Below are 25777 nucleotides of genomic sequence, written 5' to 3' on the forward strand. Positions count from 1 at the left end.
GCCCATGTCAACAACCATGCTTCCCACACTTGTGTGAAGTTGGCTGGATGTCCTTTGGGTAGTGGACCCTTCTTGATACACACCGGGAAACTGATGAGTGTGAAAAACCGAACAGCATTGCAGTTCTTGACACACTCTTACCATTGCGCCTGGCACCTACTGCTATATTCTGTTCAAAGGCAATTAAATATTTTGTCTTACCCATTCACTCTCTGAATGGAACAAATACAAAATCCATGTTTCAATTGTCTCAAGGCTTAAAAATCCTTATTTAAAACTTCATTGGGATAGGGGGCAGCATTTTCACTTTTGGATGAAAAGCGTGACCACAGTAATTTGCCTCCAACTCAGTCCCAGATGCTAATATATGCATATTATTAGTAGTATTGGACAGAAAACATTTCTAAAAATGTTTGAATGATGTCTGTGAGTATAACAGAACTCATATGGCAGGCAAAAACCTGAGAAACAATCCAACCAGGAAGGGGGATATCTGAGGTTTGTAGTTGTTCAACTCAGCCCCTATTGAAGATACAGTGGGATATTGGTCATGTTCCACTTCCTAAGGCTTCCACTAGATGTCAACAGTCTTTAGAAACTTGTTTCAGGCTTCTACTGTGAGGGGGGTTAATTGAGAGGGGAATGAGTCAGGTGTCTGGCAGAGAGCCACGGCTCGTGACGTGCGGTCATGAGAGAGTTAGCTTGCATTCCATTGCTTATTCTCCGGTTGGGACATTATTGAAGATTTATGTTAAAAACATCCTAAAGATTGATTCTATACTTCGTTTGATATGTTTGTATGACCAGTAAATATGACTTTTTGGACTTTTCGTCCGACCTTTCCGCTGGATTTGCACGCGCGTTTGGATTTACCAAACGCCCTAACAAAAGGAGGTATATGGACATAAATGATGAACTTTATCGAACAAATCAAACATTTATTGTGGAAATGGGATTCCTGGGAGTGCATTCGGATGAAGATCATCAAAGGTAAGTGAATATTTATAATGCTATTTCTGACTAATGTTGACTACACAACATGGCGGATATTTCTTTGGCTGGTTTGGGTTCTGAGCGCCATACTCAGATTATTGCATGGTAAGCTTTTTCTGTAAAGTTTTTTTGAAATCTGGATTAAGGAGAAGTTTATCTAAAGTTCCATGAAATAGTTGTATCTATTATCAATGTTTCTTATGAGTATTTCTATGAATTGATGTGGCTCTCTGCAAAATCACCGCATGTTTTGGAACTACTGAACATAACACGCCAATGTAAAATTAGATTTTTGGATATAAACATGCACTTTTCGAACAAAACATACATGTATTGTGTAACCTGAAGTCCTATGAGTGTCATCTGATTAAGATCAAAGGTTAGTGATTCATTTTATCTGTCACCTTAGAGATCCTTTTTATGTCTCTATTTTGGTTTGGTCAGGGAGTGAGTTGGGGTGGGCATTCTCATTTTTATGTTCTATGTCCGCTAGCAGAACCCCGTTCCCAGACAGGTTGTCTCCTCCCCTTCATCTACACTAATTGAAGTGGATTTAACAGGTAACCGTGACATCAAGGGATCATAGCTTTCACCTGGATTCACCTGGTCTGTCTATGTCATGGAAAGAACAGGAATTCCTGATATTTTGTACACTCAGTGTATATACCTCACACAATGGCATACAGAAGGCTACCATACACAATAATGCAAACTGCAAACAGTTCAGAGTGAAATTCTCTTTTCTCCACTAGAAGGTGCTCTTTAATCGATGTCCCTTCCACGGGAAGGTTAGGCTAACATAGGCTAATGCGATTAGCATGAGTTTTTTAATTAACATGAACATTTCCCAGGACATAGACATATCTGATATTGGCAGAAAGCTTAAATTCTTGTTAATCTAACTGCGCTGACCAATTTACAGTAGCTATTACAGTGGAATAATACCATGCTATTGTTTGAGGAGAGTGCACAATTTTGAACATTAAAGTTTATTAATAAACAAATGAGGCACATTTGGGCAGTCTTGATACAGAAATGCAATGGATCATTCATCAGTCGATAACTTTGCACATTCACTGCTGCCTAGTGGCCAAAACCGAAATTGCACCTGAGCTATAATAATACATTATGGCCTTTCTCTTGCATTTCAAAGATGATGGTACAAAAAAAATACAAAAGAAATGTTTTTTTTCTTCTTTGTATTATCTTTTACCAGATCTATTGTGTTATTTTATCCTACATTCGTTTCACATTTCCAAAAATGTCACACTGTTTCCTTTCAAACGTTACCAAGAATATGCATATCCTTGCTTCAGGGCCTGACATACAGGCAGTTGGATTTGGGTATGTCATTTTAGGTGAAAATTGAAAAAAAAGGGGCGGATCCTTAAGAGTTTAACAACCTACACTCTGGTTCATCACTACATAACAAGTCTACTAACCGCTCTCTTTATCTTTAGAGGGATGGGTATTATAATGTAATGAGCTCAGACATGATGGCAGTCATGGATTATCCAAATTCTCACACATGCTTCTTCTACTAAGCCTCGAATCTCCTCAGGGTGTTGTGATGTTGTGATTACTGACAGGGTCATCAAATACACCACTGTAGATGGAGTTGTAATCTTATCTCTCTGCCTCGAGAGGAAGAGAAAGACTGGTGATGAGACGAGGGGTGTAAACATTTGCAACTAAAACAGCAGTTTCTATTGGATAAATTCAGGTAGGTCCCTCCCCTTACTGTTTCCTTCTGTTTAAGAAACATTTAGCAACAGAATTGTCTTAATGAATACATCACAGAGGGCTGCTGGTCTGGTTGAGTCTATTCTCTCCTCTGTACCAGGACAAGATCACATCTTTCCGGTTCTTCACAGTGCGCACCACTGAACAGCTGGAGCTTTAGAGGAATGAACCATTTGTTCAGATGGAGAAGGCTTGCCAGACTGATGTTCATGCTGCTATATTTTGTCATTAATGGTATGTTTCTTTTGTTTTTACTGATTTGCTGCACTAACTAAAATTGTATGTGGGAGATGATAGATAAGTAGTCAAATGTTTTTATTTGTAAATGTTTTAATTAGCAACATTTGTCAAATTCAAAAATGCTAAATCATTTAAACAGTGAAACATTTACACTGTGTGTAGCCTATCGCTAAGACTCATTCCAAAATAACATTCCTCCCTTTCTGGAGAGACGTGCTCCTGTATCCTGTCCGAGCATTAGACACATATTTAAAGTAAGGGATAGATACACACAGGGACTAGTTTCTAAAAACAGAGCTCTTTCATGGGAAGAAAGAGTTGTAGGATATAAACGTTTGTGATCTATACACCAACTACAGAGTATGCCAATACCTTATTGATTCATAGACTAATTTAGATGAGAGATTAATAATATTTTGGAAACAACAGGCTGATAACTTTTTATACTTCTCTGAGACTGAGACTGTAGCTTGTCATTTGAAACTAATTTGTGTTCTATTACAATTTTTGACAAATGACAGAAGTCATGTGTTTAGGCTCACAGTGCCTGCCCATTGATGCTTGAAAAGACTAATGACTATGGATGTGACAATAAAACATGCACCTTTATGGACATGATGAAAAATGATGAAAATTATGAAATTCTTTAATGGATATCAATATCTAAAAGTCATTAGGTAAAATGAACATTAAAACTCAGTGGCATTTCAGCTACTTTCGAGGAGGACATTAAACAGGAAATGTTTGTGGTTTCCTGTGATTATGTGGTCAGAGGCTGTCTGTCACATAGATAGATGGAAGAGTGAGAGGCAGGTCTTTGGAACAGGCGATGTACTTTTTGACAAAGTTCATGGTCTGGTCCACTAGTCAGCCCACCACAAATGTGATGTTCCTCTGTTCATAGCGTGAGACAAAAAAAGGGTGTTTTTTTAGGGTGTATGTGTCTCGCTTGAATGTCTTAAAACTAAGAATGAAGACGTTCAAGAGAAATAAGAGCTACTCTACATGACCAAAAGTATGTGGTCAGCAGTGGTTTAAAGTAATTAATTAAAAATACTTTAAAGTACTACTTAAGTAGTTTTTTGGGGTTGGCCTTATGAATTCGAGCAGTGTTCTCTTGGCATCCGCCAAACCCAGATTCATCCATCAGACTGCCAGATGTTGAAGCGTGATTTCCAATGCTCAAGAGTCCAATGGCGGTGAGCTTTACTTTAATCCAGCTGATGCTTCGCATTGCGCATGGTGATTTTAGGCTTGTGTGTGTGGTTGCTCGGCCATGGAAACCCACAGTTCTTGTGCTGACGTTGCTTCCAGAGGCAGTTTGGAACTCAGAAGTGAGTGTTGCAACCGAGGACAGACAATTGTTACACGCTATAGGCCTACTATAGGCTAACATTGACTAGCTGGCCTGGCACATCATTGCCAATGAAAGGAAGTTAGGCTATCTATAGCAAGCATTTTAGCCAGGCAGCCTAGGACAACATAAACTAAAAGTGTGTAGCCTACTGTATGACCTACTGTATGACAGTTTCTAATATGAAAGAGGAGGATGTCATTGCCGTTTCTCTACAAGTAGGGTGAGTCAACATGTATTTTCTACTTGCTTGCAAGCACGCACACACACAGAAATCATTACCATGGACAACCACATTATATTTAGCTTATGTTGATTGGACTAAATCGTTTTTTTTTGTATATTTTAGTTGTCACTGTTTTAGACTAAGCATAGGTGATTAGATGATTTTGGAATGCTGAAGTTGAAATGCTGATGAAATAGTGGAGGCAGCGCCTGTTCTTTGCGACTTGTGGTAACTCTGTGGTTCTAAATCAATAGTTGTTTAGTAGTCCGAAAATGTCGGAAACATTAACTTGCTTGACCATGCTGTAGGCCATGTAACTGTTTATTATATGCAATATGTTTTGCGAACTTCACCTGATAGATGTAGCTCTAAGTTTTTTGAATGAAATAAAGTTGTGGTTGAATTTATTCTTTCATTGTGTCTTCTTAATGTCTCAGCCTTAGGCCTATAGGCCTGGATTCGGTCTGAGATAACAACATTTGAAATGGTGTTTTTTACATTTTTTTACATAAAAGTATCACACACTGCAGTTGAGGAATAATGTGAAGGTAATTCTGCTTTGAAAGTTGATTAACTTGTAATCCCACTTTTGAGAAAATGGCCATTGAATGTTTTGGTACACCTACTGGAGAGTTCTTCTTTGTCTACACCTATTCAGCATCGTTCACACACTCTTAAGCCTTAGCCCCACCCAACCAATGATTTCAAGACTAAAACTGGTGAAAGTAGTAGCCTAAATAAGGAAAAACTCCTAAAAATATACTTCATATACACCTTGATCTATTTCTTTACTTCTTAGTGATTCCTTCCCGCTCGAATCCCGTTAATGGGATTGATTTGACAACATCCAGTGAAATTGAAGTGCGCCAAATTAAAAAACAGAAATACTCATAATAAAAATGAATAAAATATTCAAGTGTTATACATCGAAATAAAGCTTACCTTCTTGTTAATCCAGCCGCTGTGTCAGATTTCAAAAAGGCTTTATGGCGAAAGCAGACCATGCGATTATCTGAGGACAGCGCCCCGCATACAATCACATGAAAATCAGATTTCAACCAGGCAGGTGTGTGACAAGAGTCAGAAATAGTGATATAATTAATGCCTTACCTTTGAAGATCTTCTACTGTTGGCACTCCAAAATGTAGATACTACAACGTATCTAATAAGTTACCTGTAAACTTGGTCCAAACATTTCAAACAACTTTCTTAACCTGTTAAGACTCTAGGGGCAGTATTTCATTTTTGGATAAAAAGACGTGCCCGTTTTAAGCGCAATATTTTGTCACGAAAAGATGCTCGACTATGCTTGGAATTGATAGTTTTGGAAAGAAGACACTCTGACGTTTCCAGAACTGCAAAGATTTTCACTGTGAGTGCCATAGAACAAAATCTACAGGCAAAACCAAGATGTTTGAGTGACCAGGAAATCAACAGGATTTCTGGAGGCACGTTTTCCATGATCTCCTTATATGGCTGTGAATGCGACAGGAATGAACGGACACTTCCTATCGTTTCCCCCAGGTGTCTGCAGCATTGTGACGTATTTGTAGGCATATCATTGGAAGATTGACCATAAGAGCCTACAATTACCAAGTGTCCCGCACGGTGTCTGCGTGGAAATTGGTGCGCAAAAGTCAGGTACCAGTATTTTTCCATCCGAATCAGAGAAGAATGCACGCTTCCAGGGAAGGGATTTCAATGAAGAGATATATGACAAAACACCTTGAGGATTGATTCAAACAACGTTTTCCATGTTTCAGTCGATATTATGGAGTTAATTCGGAAAAAAAGTTTGACGTTTAGGTGACTGAATTTTCGGTTAGTTTCGGTAGCCAAATGCATAGTAACAAAACGGAACGTTGTGTCCTACACAAGCATCTTTCAGGAAAAACTGGACATCTGCTATGTAACTGAGAGTCTCCTCATTGAAACATCTGAAGTTCTTCAAAGGTAAATTATTTTATTTGATCCCTTTGCTGGTTTTTGTGAATGTTGCGTGCTAAATGCTAACGCTAAATGCTAAGCTAGCTATCACCACTCTTACACAAATTATTGATTTTCTCTGGTTCTAAAGCATATTTTGAAAATCTGAGACGACAGGATTGTTAAGAAAAGGATAAGCTTGAGGACAGGCATATTTATTTCATTTAATTTGCAATTTTCAGAAATCGCTAATTTTGCGTTATGGTAATGAGCTTGAGGCTGTAGTCACGATCACGGATCCGGGATGGGGCGGACTAAGAGGTTTTTAATCCAACCTCAGGTAAGACGGAATATACTGTGTTCAATACCGGATAAAAAACAATGTGAAGCGCATTCCAGTTCACGCGCACCAAACAGAAGAGTCCACTTGGCTTGACACTCACAAAGAACAGTCGTACTTCTTCATTTTTCAAAAGAAAAACATCAACCAATTTCTAAAGACTGTTGACATCTAGTGGAAGCCATAAGAACTGCAACCAGGTTCCTACTAAATAGAGCTTCCCATAAAAACCTAAAGGAAAACACATTGACCTCAATTTCATTTTTTGTCCTCTGGGTTTCGCCTGCCAAATCACTTCTGTTATACTAAAATACATTATTTTAACAGTTTTAGAAACTTCAGAGTGTTTTCTTTCCAAATCTACCAATTATATGCATATCCTAGCTTCTGGGCCTGAGTAACAGGCAGTTTACTTTGGGCTAGCTTTTCATCCAAACTTGAAATTACTGCGCCCTATCCCTAAGAAGTCCAGATAAAAATATTTTGTAATGATTAGTTGATGCTTACCCAGACACATGTCTAAATTGATGGGAAAATCAATGCTATAACCATCCCCCAGATGGGATGGTCACTATTGTCTTGACATGTTAATAAAATAGCAAGTTAGCCAAACAATTGAACCATAATACCAACCATGAAGTTTGAATCTGCAGGTAGCTAAAGCTAACCAACTAGGTTCAATGTTAGCCAGCTAGATAACATAACTAGTAATTAAAATGGCTTTCTGAGATGCTAATAGTATTACTACACAGATCCTCTACGTAATGTTAGCTTGTGAGCCCGCAAGCTAATGTTTGCTTGCTAGCCTACAGTACACCTTAACTTGCAATGAAAATTACTTTCTGAGAAAATTAGAAACGTATAACATCTGAAAATGTGTCTAGACTCTTAACCATATATATGGGTGAACTCTTCACGGCATCGTAGCTACACCTTGTTTGGCTCATTGTTGTGTCAACCGTGTGCAGAAAGTAACGTTAGTCCCATCACAACTTTTTCACACTGATCTTTGAGAGGAGTAGCAACATATGCCGTATCATGGATTCAGAGCTATCTTTCTAATAGAACATTTAAAGTGTGGTGTACCGCAGGGTAGCACTCTAGACTCTACTATTTTTATGTTTACCTGCCATTGGAATTAAACAAAGCATGTGTGTCCATGCTTTGTTTAGTCTTAACAAAGAGTTGTGGTCTGTTTTGGAATGGGTGGCCTGTAATAAACTAGTCCCGAACTTCTCTAAAACTAACAGCATTGTATTTGGTACAACTCATTCCATAAATTCTAGACCTCAACTGAATCTGGTAATGAATGGTGTGGCTGTTGAAGTTGAGGAGACTAAATTACTTGGTGTTACCTTAGATTGTAAACTGTCATGGACAAAACATATAGATTCAATGGTTGTAAAGATGGGGAGAGGTCAGTGGTGGATAAAGTACCCAATTCTCATACTTCAGTAAAAGTATAGATACCTTAATGAAAGTTATTCAAGTAAAAGTGATTGTCAGCCAGTAAAAAACTACTTGAGTAAATGTTTTAAAGTATTTGGTTTTAAATATACTTAAGTATCAAAAGTAAATGTAATTGCTAAAATATACTGAAGTATCAAAAGTAAATGCAAAAGTAGCAATCATTTAAAATTCCTTATATTAAGCAAAGCAGGCAGCTTTTTTCTTGTTTTAAAAATGGACGAGTAGCCAGGGACACACTCCAACATTAGTGAGTCCTCCAGCCCAGAGGCAGTAGGACAACAACCACCCGAGCCACTGACCCCACTGACCATGTTACTTCACCCCACTATCATCCAGAAGGCGAGGTCAGTACAGCTCCATCAAAACTGGGACCAAAAGACAGAAAAACAGCTTCAATTTCAAGGCCATCAGACTGTTAAATAGCCATCACTAGCACAGATAAGCTGCTGCATACATAGACAGACTTGAAATCATTGGCCACTTTAATAAATGGAACACTAGTCACTTTAATAATGTCACTTTAATGTTTACATATATTGCATTACTCATCTCGTATGTATATACAATATTATATACTACTGTATCGTAGCCTATGCCGCTCTGACATTGCTTATCCATATATTTCCATTCCTTTACTTAGATTTGTGTATATTAGGTATTTGTTTTGAAATTGTTAGATATTACTTGTTACATTTCTGCACATCAGAATTATAAGCACAAGCATTGTTTCTCACCCGCAATAACATCTGCTAAACATACAGTATGTATGTGACCAATATAATTTGATTTGATGACCAAGTTTAATCTTAATAAGTGTATGAATTTGACAATTTCCTGTCCTGCTAAGCATTCAAAGTGTAAAGTGTTTTTGGTTGTCAGGGAAAATGTACGGAGTGAAAAGTACAATGTTTTTTAGGAATGTGGTGAAGTAGTAAAAGTTGTCAAAAAATATAAATAGTTGAGTAAAGTACAGATACCCAAAAACAACTTAAGTATTACTTAAGTCGTGTGGTTGAGTCGTGTGGTTGAGTGCTGCAAGGAAATACGTAGTTAAGTTGCAGCTGACCCAGAACAGAACGGCACGTCTTGCTCTTCATTGTAATCAGAGGGCTGATATAAATACTATGCATGCAAGTCTATCCTGGCTAAGAGTTGAGGAGAGACAGACATGCCACTAGGCGTCTTTTCACAGTACCCAAATCCAGAACAAATTCATGAAAGCGTTTTGTATTATCTAGAGCCATTAGTGTATGGAACTTCCATCTCATAATGCTCAAATGAACAACAAACCTGGTTTCACAAAACAGATAAAGAAACACCTCACGGCCCCATGCCTCTCCCCTATTTGACCTAGATAGTTTGTGTGTAATATATTGATATGTAGGCCACGTGCCATTTTTTTTAATGTAGTTTTGTCCTTGAGCTGTTCTTGTCTATTAGTGTTCTGTATTATGTCATGTTTCATGTTTTATGTGGCCCCAGGAAGAGCACTGCTTTCGCAACAGCTAATGGGGATTCTAATAAAATGAAATACTTTTTTTTAAAGGCACATACATGAAAGTTCACCTGTTCGAGAATGCATTTTGATAAAATAAAAATAAAAGAAACATTCAAATGCCTCTCCAGTGAAGTAGTGACGTGCAATATTTGAAGCCCGAAACTTGCACTGCCAGTCAGGATAAGGACGAGTCTGTGACAGTAGGAGTGACATTCTTGGAGAAGGTGGAACCCTACCTTTTGGCTGATCCTGTCATGTTTTGTCTTAGATTGTCTTGTCATTTTGCTTTTCCCTCTGTTCATTTTCCCCCTGCTGGTCTTTTTAGGTTCGTTCCCCTTTTTCTCTCTCCCTTCCTCTCTCTCTTCTCTCTATCGTTCCGTTCCTGCTCCCAGCTGTTCCTATTCCCCTAATCAATCATTTAGTCTTCCCACACCTGTTCCCGATCCTTTTCCCTGATTAGAGTCCCTATTTCTCTCCTTGTTTTCCGTTCCTGCCCTGTCGGATCCTTGTCTATTGTTCACCGTGCTGTGTCTATGTATCGCCCTGTCGTGTCGTGTTTCCCTCAGATGCTGCGTGGTGAGCAGGTGTCTGAGTCTGCTACGTTCAAGTGCCTTCCCGAGGCAACCTGCAGTTCTTGATCAAGTCTCCAGTCTGTTCTCGTCATTACGAGTAGTATTATGCCTTTTGATTGTAAAGTTACTTTACTGGATTAAAAACTCTGTTTTCGCCAAGTCGCTTTTGGGTCCTCATTCACCTGCATAACAGAAGGATCCGACCAAGGAATGGACCCAGCGACTACAGATGCTCGTAACACTGCCGTCGAGATCCAAGGAGCCATGCTCGGCAGACACGAGCAGGAATTGTCTGCTGCTCGCCATGCCGTGGAGAACCTGGCCGCTCAGGTTTCCGACCTCTCTGGACAGTTCCAGAGTCTTCGTCTCGTGCCACCTGTTACTTCCTGGCCTGCCGAGCCTCCGGAACCTAGGGTTAATAACCCACCTTGCTACTCCGGGCAGCCCACGGAGTGCCGCTCCTTTCTCACCCAGTGTGATATTGTGTTCTCTCTCCAACCCAACACATACTCTAGCGAGAGAGCTCGGGTTGCTTACGTCATTTCACTCCTTACTGGCCGGGCTCGAGAGTGGGGCACAGCTATCTGGGAGGCAAGGGCTGATTGTTCTAACAATTACCAGAACTTTAAAGAGGAGATGATTCGGGTTTTTGACCGTTCAGTTTTTGGTAGGGAGGCTTCTAGGGCCCTGGCTTCCCTATGCCAAGGTGATCGATCCATAATGGATTACTCTATAGAGTTTCGCACTCTTGCTGCCTCTAGTGACTGGAACGAGCCGGCGCTGCTCGCTCGTTTTCTGGAGGGACTCCACGCAGTGGTCAAAGATGAGATTCTCTCTCGGGAGGTTCCTTCCAGTGTGGACTCTTTGATTGCTCTCGCCATCCGCATAGAACGACGGGTAGATCTTCGTCACCAAGCTCGTGGAAGAGAGCTCGCGTCAACGGTGTTTCCCTGCTCCGCATCGCAACCATCTCCCTCCTCTGGCTCAGAGACTGAGCCCATGCAGCTGGGAGGTATTCGCATCTCGACCAAGGAGAGGGAACGGAGGATCACCAACCGCCTGTGCCTCTATTGCGGATTTGATGGACATTTTGTCAATTCATGTCCAGTAAAAGGCCAGAGCTCATCAGTAAGCGGAGGGCTACTGGTGAGCGCTACTACTCAGGTCTCTTCATCTAGATCCTGTACTACTATGTCGGTCCATCTACGCTGGACCGGTTCGGGTGCTACATGCAGTGCCTTGATTGACTCTGGGGCTGAGGGTTGTTTCATGGACGAAGCATGGGCTCGGAAACATGACATTCCTTTCAGACAGTTAGACAAGCCTATAGCCCATGTTTGCCTTAGATGGTAGTCATCTTCCCAGTATCAGATTTGAGACACTACCTTTAACTCTCACAGTATCTGGTAACCACAGTGAGACTATTTCTTTTTTGATTTTTCGTTCACCTTTTACACCTGTTGTTTTGGGTCATCCCTGGCTAGTATGTCATAATCCTTCTATTAATTGGTCTAGTAATTCTATCCTATCCTGGAACGTTTCTTGTCATGTGAAGTGTTTAATGTCTGCCATCCCTCCCATTTCTTCTGTCCCCACTTCTCAGGAGGAACCTGGCGATTTGACAGGAGTGCCGGAGGAATATCATGATCTGCGCACGGTCTTCAGTCGGTCCCGAGCCAACTCCCTTCCTCCTCACCGGTCGTATGATTGTAGTATTGATCTCCTTCCGGGGACCACTCCTCCTCGGGGTAGACTATACTCTCTGTCGGCTCCCGAACGTAAGGCTCTCGAGGATTATTTATCTGTGTCTCTTGACGCCGGTACCATAGTGCCTTCTTCCTCTCCGGCCGGGGCGGGGTTCTTTTTTGTTAAGAAGAAGGACGGTACTCTGCGCCCCTGCGTGGATTATCGAGGGCTGAATGACATAACGGTTAAGAATCGTTATCCGCTTCCCCTTATGTCATCAGCCTTCGAGATTCTGCAGGGAGCCAGGTGCTTTACTAAGTTGGACCTTCGTAACTCTTACCATCTCGTGCGCATCAGAGAGGGGGACAAGTGGAAAACGGCGTTTAACACTCCGTTAGGGCATTTTGAGTACCGGGTTCTGCCGTTTGGTCTCGCCAATGCGCCAGCTGTTTTTCAGGCATTAGTTAATGATGTTCTGAGAGACATGCTGAACATCTTTGTTTTTGTCTATCTTGACGATATCCTGATTTTTTCACCGTCACTCGAGATTCATGTTCAGCACGTTCGACGTGTTCTACAGCGCCTTTTAGAGAATTGTCTCTACGTAAAGGCTGAGAAGTGCTCTTTTCATGTCTCCTCCGTTACTTTTCTCGGTTCCGTTATTTCCGCTGAAGGCATTCAGATGGATTCCGCTAAGGTCCAAGCTGTCAGTGATTGGCCCGTTCCAAGGTCACGTGTCGAGTTGCAGCGCTTTTTAGGTTTCGCTAATTTCTATCGGCGTTTCATTCGTAATTTCGGTCAAGTTGCTGCCCCTCTCACAGCTCTTACTTCTGTCAAGACGTGTTTTAAGTGGTCCGGTTCCGCCCAGGGAGCTTTTGATCTTCTAAAAGAACGTTTTACGTCCGCTCCTATCCTCGTTACTCCTGACGTCACTAGACAATTCATTGTCGAGGTTGACGCTTCAGAGGTAGGCGTGGGAGCCATTCTATCCCAGCGCTTCCAGTCTGACGATAAGGTTCATCCTTGCGCTTATTTTTCTCATCGCCTGTCGCCATCTGAGCGCAACTATGATGTGGGTAACCGTGAACTGCTCGCCATCCGCTTAGCCCTAGGCGAATGGCGACAGTGGTTGGAGGGGGCGACCGTTCCTTTTGTCGTTTGGACAGACCATAAGAACCTTGAGTACATCCGTTCTGCCAAACGACTTAATGCCCGTCAAGCTCGTTGGGCGTTGTTTTTCGCTCGTTTCGAGTTTGTGATTTCTTACCGTCCGGGTAGCAAAAACACCAAGCCTGATGCCTTATCCCGTCTGTTTAGTTCTTCTGTGGCTTCTACTGATCCCGAGGGGATTCTTCCTTATGGGCGTGTTGTCGGGTTGACAGTCTGGGGAATTGAAAGACAGGTTAAGCAAGCACTCACGCACACTGCGTCGCCGCGCGCTTGTCCTAGTAACCTCCTTTTCGTTCCTGTTTCCACTCGTCTGGCTGTTCTTCAGTGGGCTCACTCTGCCAAGTTAGCTGGTCATCCCGGTGTTCGAGGCACTCTTGCGTCTATTCGCCAGCGCTTTTGGTGGCCGACTCAGGAGCGTGACACGCGCCGTTTCGTGGCTGCTTGTTCGGACTGCGCGCAGACTAAGTCGGGTAACTCTCCTCCTGCCGGTCGTCTCAGACCGCTCCCCATTCCTTCTCGACCATGGTCTCACATCGCCCTAGACTTCATTACCGGTCTGCCTTTGTCTGCGGGGAAGACTGTGATTCTTACGGTTGTCGATAGGTTCTCTAAGGCGGCACATTTCATTCCCCTCGCTAAACTTCCTTCCGCTAAGGAGACGGCACAAATCATCATCGAGAATGTGTTCAGAATTCATGGCCTCCCGTTAGACGCCGTTTCAGACAGAGGCCCGCAATTCACGTCACAGTTTTGGAGGGAGTTCTGTCGTTTGATTGGTGCGTCCGTCAGTCTCTCTTCCGGGTTTCATCCCCAGTCTAACGGTCAAGCAGAGAGGGCCAATCAGACGATTGGTCGCATACTACGCAGCCTTTCTTTCAGAAACCCTGCGTCTTGGGCAGAACAGCTCCCCTGGGCAGAATACGCTCACAACTCGCTTCCTTCGTCTGCTACCGGGTTATCTCCGTTTCAGAGTAGTCTGGGTTACCAGCCTCCTCTGTTCTCATCCCAGCTTGCCGAGTCCAGCGTTCCCTCCGCTCAAGCGTTTGTCCAACGTTGTGAGCGCACCTGGAGGAGGGTGAGGTCTGCACTTTGCCGTTACAGGGCACAGACTGTGAGAGCCGCCAATAAACGCAGGATTAAGAGTCCAAGGTATTGTTGCGGCCAGAGAGTGTGGCTTTCCACTCGCAACCTTCCTCTTACGACAGCTTCTCGTAAGTTGACTCCGCGGTTCATTGGTCCGTTCCGTGTCTCCCAGGTCGTCAATCCTGTCGCTGTGCGACTGCTTCTTCCGCGACATCTTCGTCGCGTCCATCCTGTCTTCCATGTCTCCTGTGTCAAGCCCTTTCTTCGCACCCCCGTTCGTCTTCCCTCCCCCCTCCCGTCCTTGTCGAGAGCGCACCTATTTACAAGGTACGTAGGATCATGGACATGCGTTCTCGGGGACGGGGTCACCAATACTTAGTGGATTGGGAGGGTTACGGTCCTGAGGAGAGGAGTTGGGTTCCGTCTCGGGACGTGCTGGACCGTTCACTTATTGATGATTTCCTCCGTTGCCGCCAGGATTCCTCCTCGAGTGCGCCAGGAGGCGCTCGGTGAGTGGGGGTACTGTCATGTTTTGTCTTAGATTGTCTTGTCATTTTGCTTTTCCCTCTGTTCATTTTCCCCCTGCTGGTCTTTTTAGGTTCGTTCCCCTTTTTCTCTCTCCCTTCCTCTCTCTCTTCTCTCTATCGTTCCGTTCCTGCTCCCAGCTGTTCCTATTCCCCTAATCAATCATTTAGTCTTCCCACACCTGTTCCCGATCCTTTTCCCTGATTAGAGTCCCTATTTCTCTCCTTGTTTTCCGTTCCTGCCCTGTCGGATCCTTGTCTATTGTTCACCGTGCTGTGTCTATGTATCGCCCTGTCGTGTCGTGTTTCCCTCAGATGCTGCGTGGTGAGCAGGTGTCTGAGTCTGCTACGTTCAAGTGCCTTCCCGAGGCAACCTGCAGTTCTTGATCAAGTCTCCAGTCTGTTCTCGTCATTACGAGTAGTATTATGCCTTTTGATTGTAAAGTTACTTTACTGGATTAAAAACTCTGTTTTCGCCAAGTCGCTTTTGGGTCCTCATTCACCTGCATAACAGATCCATTTGTGGTTTCACGGTGAGTACAAACGGAGTTGGGTGCTGTGGAATTGATGAAGGTAACCTGAAGTGGTCTTTTTATAATTGTTTGTGTTTCTGCTGGTCAGAGGGCAGAGGCGCTTTTAATTGGGACAAGAGATGTGACTTGCTTTGCTCTCAAGAAAATGGTGCCATTGAAAGAAGTGATTATGGGGTAGCACTGAATGTGAAAGTGGACCAGCTGAAAGGGAAAGATTCCTGGTGTTTTGTGATACTCGTCATTTGGTGCGATGCAGACAGGGTGGCATGAGTGGTGAAACAGAAGAGTCATTGTCTGTTCTTTTGAATTTTGATGATGAGCCTCTGCCCGACAAAGTGATGTTAGGATATTTCAGTTATCCCGCACAAGCTTATGTGCCAAATACATTATGCTGTTACAGGTGTCAAATCTATAGGCATGTAGCAGCAGTGTGTAGGAGGGAGGTTCCTAGGTGTGAAAAGTGTGCAGAAGGGCATGAGATAAAGGAATGTGTAGCATTGGGGGAAAATGTGGAATGTTTTAATTGTAGGGGTTTCCATGAGTCTGGGGATCAGAAGTGTCCGGTGTGAGAGAGGCAGTTGAAGTTACCAGGGTTAGTGTAGAGCAGAGGGTATTGTATGCTGAGGCAGTAAAGAAAGTTGAGAAAGATGGGTCAAGGGGGTGGGATACTGAGAGGAGTCTTGTGAGTAGCAGATCTGTATCAACACAGAGGGATAGGCCAAAGAATGATATATGCTACAGTAAGATTGGCTTTTAGCATTCATAGCAATGGTTATCATCTGTCCCGCAGGGATGGAAAAGTCACAGACAATAGAGGTTGTGGTGGCAGCTGCAGAGAAATATTTGGGTGTACGAGATTTGAAGTCAGAAGAGTTACAGGGTGTGTTGAGTCGTGGTGTCCCGTCCTTTCGGAATGTAGGATTAGCTGGGTTTAAATAGTGGAGTAGTGTGGTGGGGTATTAATGGGAGCAGGGTTAGATGGTATGGTATTAGGTAGTTATTGTCCAGTCTAGTTGGTTGTGGTAATGCAACATCTATTGGATGCCAACCACCGTTGAACCTCATCGAAGAAGTAGTGACGTGCGAAATACGCCTAGCTTCTTGAAACGGGTCGCATATCACGGTGTCAAGGTATATGAACTAACAGGTTATAGAGCAAACAATGCAATTATCCCAACACATAAGTTGTAATATGGCTTTTTTTCCTGGCTTGGCTTCCTCATGATTTTACCCACGCACCCCTACTGCTGTCCTGTATAGGCTACCTGAACCTGTATGACATGAGCCGTCCTCATGATCTCTCCCAGCTTGGATAGAAAGTTGAGCATAAAACCAGTCTATTAATGCTATATAATACAGTCAGTCCACCCTCAAAACACTAGCTTACTAGGGATTGTTTCATTATGCAGTGTACTATCTATTGCTATATATCGTGTTTAGCCACTAACTTTGTATCAACTTTGAACATCAAATAGGAAAATGAGGGGAAAAAAGTAGTCGGCTTGAGGATAAATTCACCCACTATTTATTGTTGAACTCAGCGGTTATTGTCTGGATAATACCTTACACAAATGGGCTGCAAAATTCAAGGTAAATTAAATCTAATTCAATCCAATTTGAGAATCCCCTGGTGTCATGAAGTTCTCAATTTTTGTGTGCAAATGTTTACACCACGGCATGTATGTCCAGGTTGCGAGACTGACTGTTTTCTGTACTGAGTACTACTGAGTACTGCCACACCAGACAGTCTTTCCTGAGAAATTGTGCATTATGTGAAATGATGCATTATTAGTCTTGAATGATGCATGCCAAGATACACCATAGATAAAGGGCTGTTGATATTGAAACCACAACTCAAATTCCGCTTCACGTGGATGAACAAAATCATAAACAGCTTTTTTTGTTCAAACTCTCAAGAACTGTTGTTGTCTGGTAAAGATGATCTGTTTGCATCTGCTAACTCATTGGCTGTCCAGTATCCAGACAACCTGTCTCCAGAACAGCAATTAAGGAGAATGGGGGACTCAATTAAAGATATCACAGAATTGCTGTATTTGAAGCACAACTACCTTCTGCCCAATTTCCCTGTTGTTGCTATGACAATCAAGCTATAAATGTTGCTTCTATGGAGAGATCGTTTTCTAAACTAAAACTCATAAAGAACTACCTACACTCCAAAAAATGCTGCGTTGTTTTCTGTTACGAACCGGCTCGAAGCACGTAACAAAAAGGGAGACAATGTGGAGATAAGGAATAACATAATTATATTTAATAACTGAAGTAACCAACATACAATAAACAATGGTGTATGTAGTCAGTAGTGTAAGTGAGTGGTTGCGTGCATAGATGTAATAATGAGGGTTGTTGAAAGGTGCCAAAGCAAAGGCCACAACACCAAAAGACACAGGACAACACAACAAAACACAACACAACAAAAAACACCACCAAAAAACATGACAACACAAAATCCAGCAGTGTCTCTGCACGTCGAGTCTCCTCAATGAATGGAGAAAAGGTGTATTTATCCCGGGACACACCCGGGCCCAGGTGTGTCCCATTTCAGTGACGACCGTCCCGGCTCCGCCCACCGACATCCTAATAAGGAAAACAAGAACAAAGAGAAAGATGTGTCATTATTGGCTATGTCATTATTGGATAAAAAGACGTGCCCGTTTTAAGCGCAATATTTTGTCACGAAAAGATGCTCGACTATGCATGGAATTGACAGCCTTGGAAAGACAAAACTCTGACGTTCCCAAAACTGCAAAGATATTATCTGTGAGTGCCCCAGAACTAATGCTACAGGCAAAACCAAGATGAAGTTTCATACAGGAAATGCCCCAGATTCTGAAGGATTCTGTGTTCCAATGTCTCCTTATATGGCTGTCAATGCGCCAGGAATGAGCCTGCCCTTTGTGTCGTTTCTCCAAGGTGTCTGCAGCATTGTGACGTGTTTGTAGGCATATCATTGGAAGATTGACCATAAGAGACTACATTTACCTGGTGTCCCGCCCGGTGTCCTGTGTCGAAATTATTGCGTAATCTGTAGGTCCATGCGCGTTCCATTTCTTCAGAAGAGAAAGTCAACTGCCACGAAGGATTTTATCGTCGATAGATATGTGAAAAACACTTTGAGGATTGATTCTAAACATCGGTTTGCCATGTTTCTGTCGATATTATGGAGTTAATTTGGAAAAAAGTTTGCGTTTTAATGACTTAATTTTTGTTTTTTTTCTTACCCAAACGTGATGAAGAATGATGAAGAAAACGGACCGATTTGTCAACACAAATAATATTTTTTGTAAAAACGGAACATTTGCTATCTAACAGAGTCTCCTCATTGAAAACATCTGAAGTTCTTCAAAGTTAAATGATTTTATTTGAATCCTTTTCTGTTTTTTGTGAAAATGTTGCATGCTGAAAGCCAGGCATAAATCTTATGCTAGGCTATCAATACTCTTACACAAATGCTTGTTTAGCTATGGTTCAAAAGCATATTTTGAAAATCTGAGATGACAGTGTTGTTAACAAAAGGCTAAGCTTGAGAGCAAATAGATTAATTTTATTTCATTTGCGATTTTCATGAATAGTTAACGTTGTGTTATGCTAATGAGCTTGCGGATAGATTTACACAATCCTGGATACAGGTTTTTTTTCGTAGCTAAACGTGACGCAGAAAACGGACCGATTTGTCAACACAAATCATATTTTTTGTAAAAACGTAACATTTGCTATCTAACTGAGAGTCTCCTCATTGAAAACATCTGAAGTTCTTCAAAGGTAAATGATTTTATTTGAATCCTTTTCTGGTTTTTGTGAAAATGTTGCCTGCTGAATGCTAACGCTAAATGCTACGCTAGCAATCAATACTGTTACACAAATGCTTGTTTTGCAATGGTTGAGAAGCATATTTTGAAAATCTGAGATGACAGTGTTGTTAACAAAAGGCTAAGCAAATAGATTAATTTCATTTCATTTGCGATTTTCATGAATAGTTAACGTTGCGTTATGGTAATGAGCTTGAGGCTGTAGTCACGATACCGGATCCGGGATGGCTCGATGCAAGAAGTTAACAATCAATTGTTCTGTGCTGTGTGCCAGGAAGCAAAAAATGTAATGTCGTTTTGGCTGGCTAGTTATGTCAGTGCCTGTAGAAAGCATGTCTTCTGTAAGCCTAACTTTAACACTACTGCTTTGTTTCATGTCAGGTAGTTAGCTCAAACATTTGGTGTCCCATTCGGTTTGGCTGGCTAGATTTTACTAAGCTAGACCTATTCCCTGTCTCTGAGTTCATGTAACATGATTGGAGCTAGTTGGCAAATTTATAGCTCGTGCTTTTAGGGTGGTTAAGTTACTGTATGCTTTTTTTTGCCTAATTGTTAACTGGCTAGGTAGTCTCAATCTGGATGCATACTGTTACTTTAGGTACTGGGAGTCTTGTGAGTGAAAACATCAAAGGTAAACAATTTAATTTGATTGCTTTTCTGATTTTCGTGACCAAGCTTCCTGCTGCTAGCTGGACATAATACTATGCTAGGCTATCGATAAACTTACACAAATGCTTGTCTTGCTTTGGCTGTAAAGCATACTTTCAAAATCTGAGCTGACAGGGTGATTAACAAAAGGCTAAACTGTGTCTCACTATATTGCACTTGTGATTTCATGAATATGAATATTTTCTAGTTTTTTTTTGTCCGTTGGGTTATGCTAATTAGTGTAGTTGATGACAATTCTCCCGGATCCGGGAGGGGTAGTTAGTCGTTTTTGGGGTATCTTTACTATACTTTTACTTCATTACATTCCTAAATTTAAAAACATGTACTTACTCTACATTTTCCTTGACACCCAAAAGTGCTCATTACATCTTGAATGCTTAGCAGGACAGGAACATTTTCCAATTCACATACTTGTCAAGAGAACATTCCTGGTCCTCCCTACTGCTAGGAAGCTAAGTGTTTGTTTCTTGGGCTTCGGGAATGTGACTGAAAAAGCAAAAACTAAACTGATTGAAAGTATAAAGGGATATCGGTGAACATGGTGACAGTACAATGAGTGGAGCATACTCACTGTGGTGGGAAAAGTACCCAATATCATACTTGAATAAAAGTAAAGATAAGTAAAGTAAAGATAACTTAATAGAACAAGTTCTCATTTACAACTGTGACCTGGCCAAGATAAAGGAAAGCAGTGCGACACAAACACAGTTACACATGAAATAAACAAGCGTACAGTCAATACCACAATAGGAAAAAAAGAACGTCTATATACAGTGTGTGCAAATGGTGTGAGGTAGGCAATAAATAGGCCATAGTAGCAAAGTTATTCACAATTTAACAAATTAACACAAGTGATAGATGAGCATATGATGATGTGCAAATAGAGATACTGGTGTGCAGAAAAGTAAAAAACAATATGGGGATGAGGTAGGTAGATTGGGTGGGCTATTTACAGATGGACTATGTTTCGCTGCAGTGATTGGTTAGCTGCTCAGATAGCTGATGTTAGTGTTAGTTAGTGAGGGAAATGTAAGTCTCCAGCTTCAGTGATTTTTGCAATTTGTTCCAGTCACCAGCAGCAGAGAACTGGAAGGAAAGGCAGACAAAGCAGGTGTTGGCTTCGGGGATGACCAGTGAGATATACCTGCTGGAGCACGTGCTACGGGTGGGTGTTGTTATCGTGACCAGTGAGCTGAGATAAAGCAGAGCTTTACCTAGCATAGACTAAGATGACCAGGAGCCAGTGATCCTGGCGACGAATATGTTGCCAGGGCCAGCTGACAGGTAACAAAATGGATGGCACTGTGATAGACTGAATCCAGTTTGCTGAATAATGTGTTGGAAGCTATTTTGTAGATAACATTGTCGAAGTCGAGGATCGATAGTAAAACTTGGAGTATCCTAGGGTAAGTTTGGCGGCGTGAGTGAAGGAGACTGTTGCGAAATAGAAAGCCGACTCTAGATTTGATTTTGGATTGGAGATGTTTAATATGAGTCTGGAAGGAGAGTTTACAGTCTAGCCAGACACCTAGGTAGTTTTCCACATATTCTAGATCAGAACCGTCCAGGGTAGTGATGCTAGTCGGGCGGGTGGGTGCGGGCAGAGAACGGTTGAAAATCATGCATTTGGTTTTACTAGCGTTTAAGAGCAGTTGGAGGCCACACAAGGAGTATTGTATGGCATTGAAGCTCGTATGGAGCTTAGTTAACACAGTGTCTAAAGAAGGGTCAGATGTATACAGAATGATGTTGTCTGCATAGAGGTGGATCAGGGAATCACCCGCAGCAAGAGCGACATCATTGATATATACAGAGAAAAGAGTCAGCCTGGGAATTGAAACCTGTAGTACCCCCATAGAGACTTTCAGAGATCCGGACAACAGGCCCTCCGATTTGACACACTGAACTCTGCGAAGTAGTTGGTGAACCAGGCGAGCAGTCATTTGAGAAACCAAAGCTATTGTCTGCCGATAAGAACACGGTGATTGACAGAGTCGAAAGCCTTGGCCAGGTCGATAAAGACGGCTGCACAGTACTGTCTTTTATCGATGGTGGTTATGATATCGTTTAGTACCTTGAGTGTGGCTGAGGTGCACCTGTGACCAGCTCAGAAACCGGATTGCACAGCGGAGAAGGTACGGTGGGATTCAAAATGGTCAGTGATCTGTTTATTAACTTGGCTTTCGAAGACTTTAGAGAGGCAGGGCATGATGGATATAGGTCTATAACAGTTTGGGTCTAGAGAGTCACCCCCTTTGAAGAGGGGGATGACCGCGGCAGCTTACCAATCTTTAGGGATCTCGGACGATACGAAAAAGAGGTTGAACAGACTGGTAATAGGGGTTGCAACAACGGCGGTGGATAATTTTTAGAAAGAGTGTCCAGGTTGTCTAGCCCAGCTGATTTGTATGGGTCCAGGTTTTGCAGCTCTTTCAGAACATCTGCTATCTGGATTTGGGTGAAGGTTCCGGGGAGGCTCAGGCAAGTAGTTGCAGGGAGGGGTGGGCTGTTGGCCAGGGTTGGGGTAGCCAGGAGGAAAGCATGGCCAGCCGTAGGGAAATGCTTATTGAATTTTTTGATTATCAGTGCAGTGGGCAGCTGGCAGGAGGTGCTCTTGTTCTCCATGGACTTTACAGTGTCTCAAAACTTTTTGGAGTTAGAGCTACAGGATTCAAATTTTAATGTTTGAAAAAGCTAGCCTTTGCTTTCCTGACTGACTGCGTGCGTGTATTGGTTCCTGACTTCACTGAACAGTTGCATATCGCGGGGACTATTCGATGCTATTGCAGTCCGCCACAGGATGTTTTTGTGCTATTCAAGGGCAGTCAGGTCTGGAGTGAATCAAGGGCTATATCTGTTCTTAGTTCTACATTTTTTGAAAGGCACATGCTTATTTAAGATGGTGAGGAAATTACTTTTAAAGAAGGACCAGGCATCCTCGACTGACGGGATGAGGTCAATATCCTTCCAGGATACCCGGGCCAGGTCGATTAGAAAGGTCTGCTCGCAGAAGTGTTTTAGGGAGCGTTTGACAGTGATGAGGGGTGGTCGTTTGACCGTGGACCCATCGCGGATGCAGGCAATGAGGCAGTGATCGCTGAGATCCTGGTTGAAAACAGCAGAGGTGTATTTGGAGGGCCAGTTGGTCAGGATAATATCTATGAGGGTGCCGTGCCCGTGTTTACGAATTTTCGGTTGTACCTGGTGGGTTCCTTGATGATTTGTGTGAGATTGAGGGCATCTAGCTTAGACTGTAGGACTGCCGGGGTGTTAAGGACATTGCAGTTTAGGTCACCTAACAGAATGAACTCTGAAGATAGATGGTGTCCATGGCACAGCTGGGAGCTAAGGTGGGTTAGTCTTAAACTGACTTGCCTAGTGAAATAAAGGTACAATTTTTAAAAATTATCCTGATTTTAAACTAACAAGACGGCACCATTTTTTTTATTTTATTGATGGATAGCCAGAGGCACACTCCAACATCTTTACAAACTGAGAATTTGTGTTTAGTGAGTCCGCCACATCAGAAGCAGTACTATGGAAATTAAAACTGTTTATGAATTACTTTTTGGAAGGTTACTGTCAAAATGATTTATATAAAAATTAAATACACATCGATGACAGGCGCATGGGCCCCCAGAGCTCTTATAATTCTCAAATTCAATGTTCAAAAGTTCAATCTCATCACGGACAAATTTAGCATCTTATCTAATTAGCAACATTTCAACTACTTGCTACTTTTTAGCTAGTTTTCAAACACTAGCATGCTAGCTAAACCTACCCCTAACTCTAACCTCAACCCTTTTAGTTAACTCTAACCTTAACCCTTAATCCTTAACCTAGTATTCAAATCAAATTGTATTTGCCACACATACACATAGTTAGCAGATGATAATTGCGAGTGTAGCGAAATGCTTGTGCTTCTAGTTCCGACAGTGCAGCAATATCTAACAAGTAATCTTGCAATTCCCCAACCACTAACTAATACACACAAATCTAAAGGGGTGAATGAGAATATGTACATATACTGTAAGTATATGGATGAGCAATGGCAGAGCTGCGTAGGCAAGGCGCAATAGATGGTATAAAATGCAGTATAAACATTTTATACTGGCAGGGCCCCAGTGTTGAGGGTCAGCGAAGTGGCTATGTTGTTTCCTACCTTCACCACCTGGTGGTGGCCCGTCAGAAAGCCAAGGACCCAATTGCACAGGGCGGGGCTGAGATCCAGGGCATCCAGCTTGATAATGAGCTTGGAGGGTACTATGGTGTCGAATTCTGAGCTGAGCTGTAGTCAATGAACAGAATTCCTACATAGGTATTCCTTTTGTCCAGATGGGATAGGGAAGTGTGCAGTGTGATGGCGATTGCGTCATCTGTGGACCTGGAGCGGGACTCTAACCCAGAAGCTTATAAGAAATCCAGCTATGCCCTTCGACAAACCATCAAACAGGCAAATCATCAAAACATGACTAAGATCGAATTGTACTACACCGGCTCTGACGCTCGTCGGATGTGGCAGGGCTTGCAAACTATTACAGACGACAAAGGGAAGCACAGCCGGGAGCTGTCCAGTGACACGAGCCTACCAGACGAGCTAAACTACTTCTATGCTCGCTTCGAGGGAAATAGCACTGAAACATGCATGAGAGAACCAGCTGTTCCAAAAGACTGTGTGATCATGATCTCCGCAGCCGATGTGAATAAGACCTTTAAACAGGTTAACATTCACAAGGTGTTATGCAGGTGAGTGAGGACCCAAAAGCGACTTAACAGAAACAGAGTTTATTCAAGTCCAAACAGAAAATAACAAATCCTGAATCCTTAACAGGAAATGTCCAAACGGGGAATAACAGAAATCCTCTAGTCTGTAGAGGGGAATAACAGGAGAAGCGGCCACAGACTGCAGGTCGCTTCGGGTAGGCGCAGGCCGTAGCTGACAGAGACACCTGCTCACACGCAGCATCTGATGAAGGCAAAAACACGACAGGACGGAACAAGTACACAGCGAACAGCAAACATCAAACAAGGATCCGACAAGGACAGAAGCAGAAACAGAGAGAGAAATAGGGACTTAATCAGAGGGCAAAATAGGGGACAGGTGTGAAAGAGTAAACGAGGTAGTTAGGAGAATGAGGAACAGCTGGGAGCAGGAATGAAACGATAGAGAGAGGGATAGAGAGAGGGATAGAGAGAGAGGGAAAGAAACCTAATAAGACCAGCAGGGGGAAACGAATAGAAGAGAAAGCACAGGGACAAGACATGACAATATATGACAAAACATGACACAAGGCCTCAGGGCCAGACAGACTACCAGGACGTGTACTGCGAGCATGCGCTGACCAACTGGCAAGTGTATTCACTGACATTTTCAACCTGTCCAAGTCAAATCAAATCCAATCAAATTGTATTTGTCACATACACATGGTTAGCAGATGTTAATGCGAGTGTAGCGAAATGCTTGTGCTTCTAGTTCCGACAATGCAGTAATAACCAACAAGTAATCTAACTAACAATTCCAAACCTAATGTCTTATACACACAAGTGTAAGGGGATAAAGAATATGTACATAGAGATATATGAATGAGTGATGGTACAGAGCGGCATAGGCAAGATACAGTAGATGGTATCGAGTACAGTATATACATATGCGATGAGTATGTAAACAAAGTGGCATAGTTAAAGTGACTAGTGATACATGTATTACATAAAGATGCAGTAGATGATAGAGTACAGTATATACATATACATATGAGATGAATAATGTAGGGTATGTAAACATTATATTAGGTAGCATTGTTTAAAGTGGCTAGTGATATATTTTACATAATTTCCCATCAATTCCCATTATTAAAGTGGCTGGAGTTGAGTCAGTGTGTTGGCAGCAGCCACTCAATGTTAGTGGTGGCTGTTTAACAGTCTG

At 42.3% G+C, this 25777-nt stretch overlaps 1 long non-coding RNA gene across 1 annotated transcript in view; it reads left to right on the forward strand.

Annotated features, from left to right (window-relative positions):
* The first annotated feature begins 2786 nt into the window (after positions 1-2786).
* LOC124013239 overlaps positions 2787-25777 on the forward strand; it is a 31883-nt gene continuing 8892 nt past the window's right edge. The window contains exon 1 of the long non-coding RNA XR_006834844.1: positions 2787-2970. This is a non-coding gene — a long non-coding RNA (uncharacterized LOC124013239). The remainder of the gene's footprint in view (positions 2971-25777) is intronic.

Source organism: Oncorhynchus gorbuscha, linkage group LG24 (assembly GCF_021184085.1).
Source record: "Oncorhynchus gorbuscha isolate QuinsamMale2020 ecotype Even-year linkage group LG24, OgorEven_v1.0, whole genome shotgun sequence".
Lineage (NCBI taxonomy): Eukaryota > Metazoa > Chordata > Actinopteri > Salmoniformes > Salmonidae > Oncorhynchus > Oncorhynchus gorbuscha.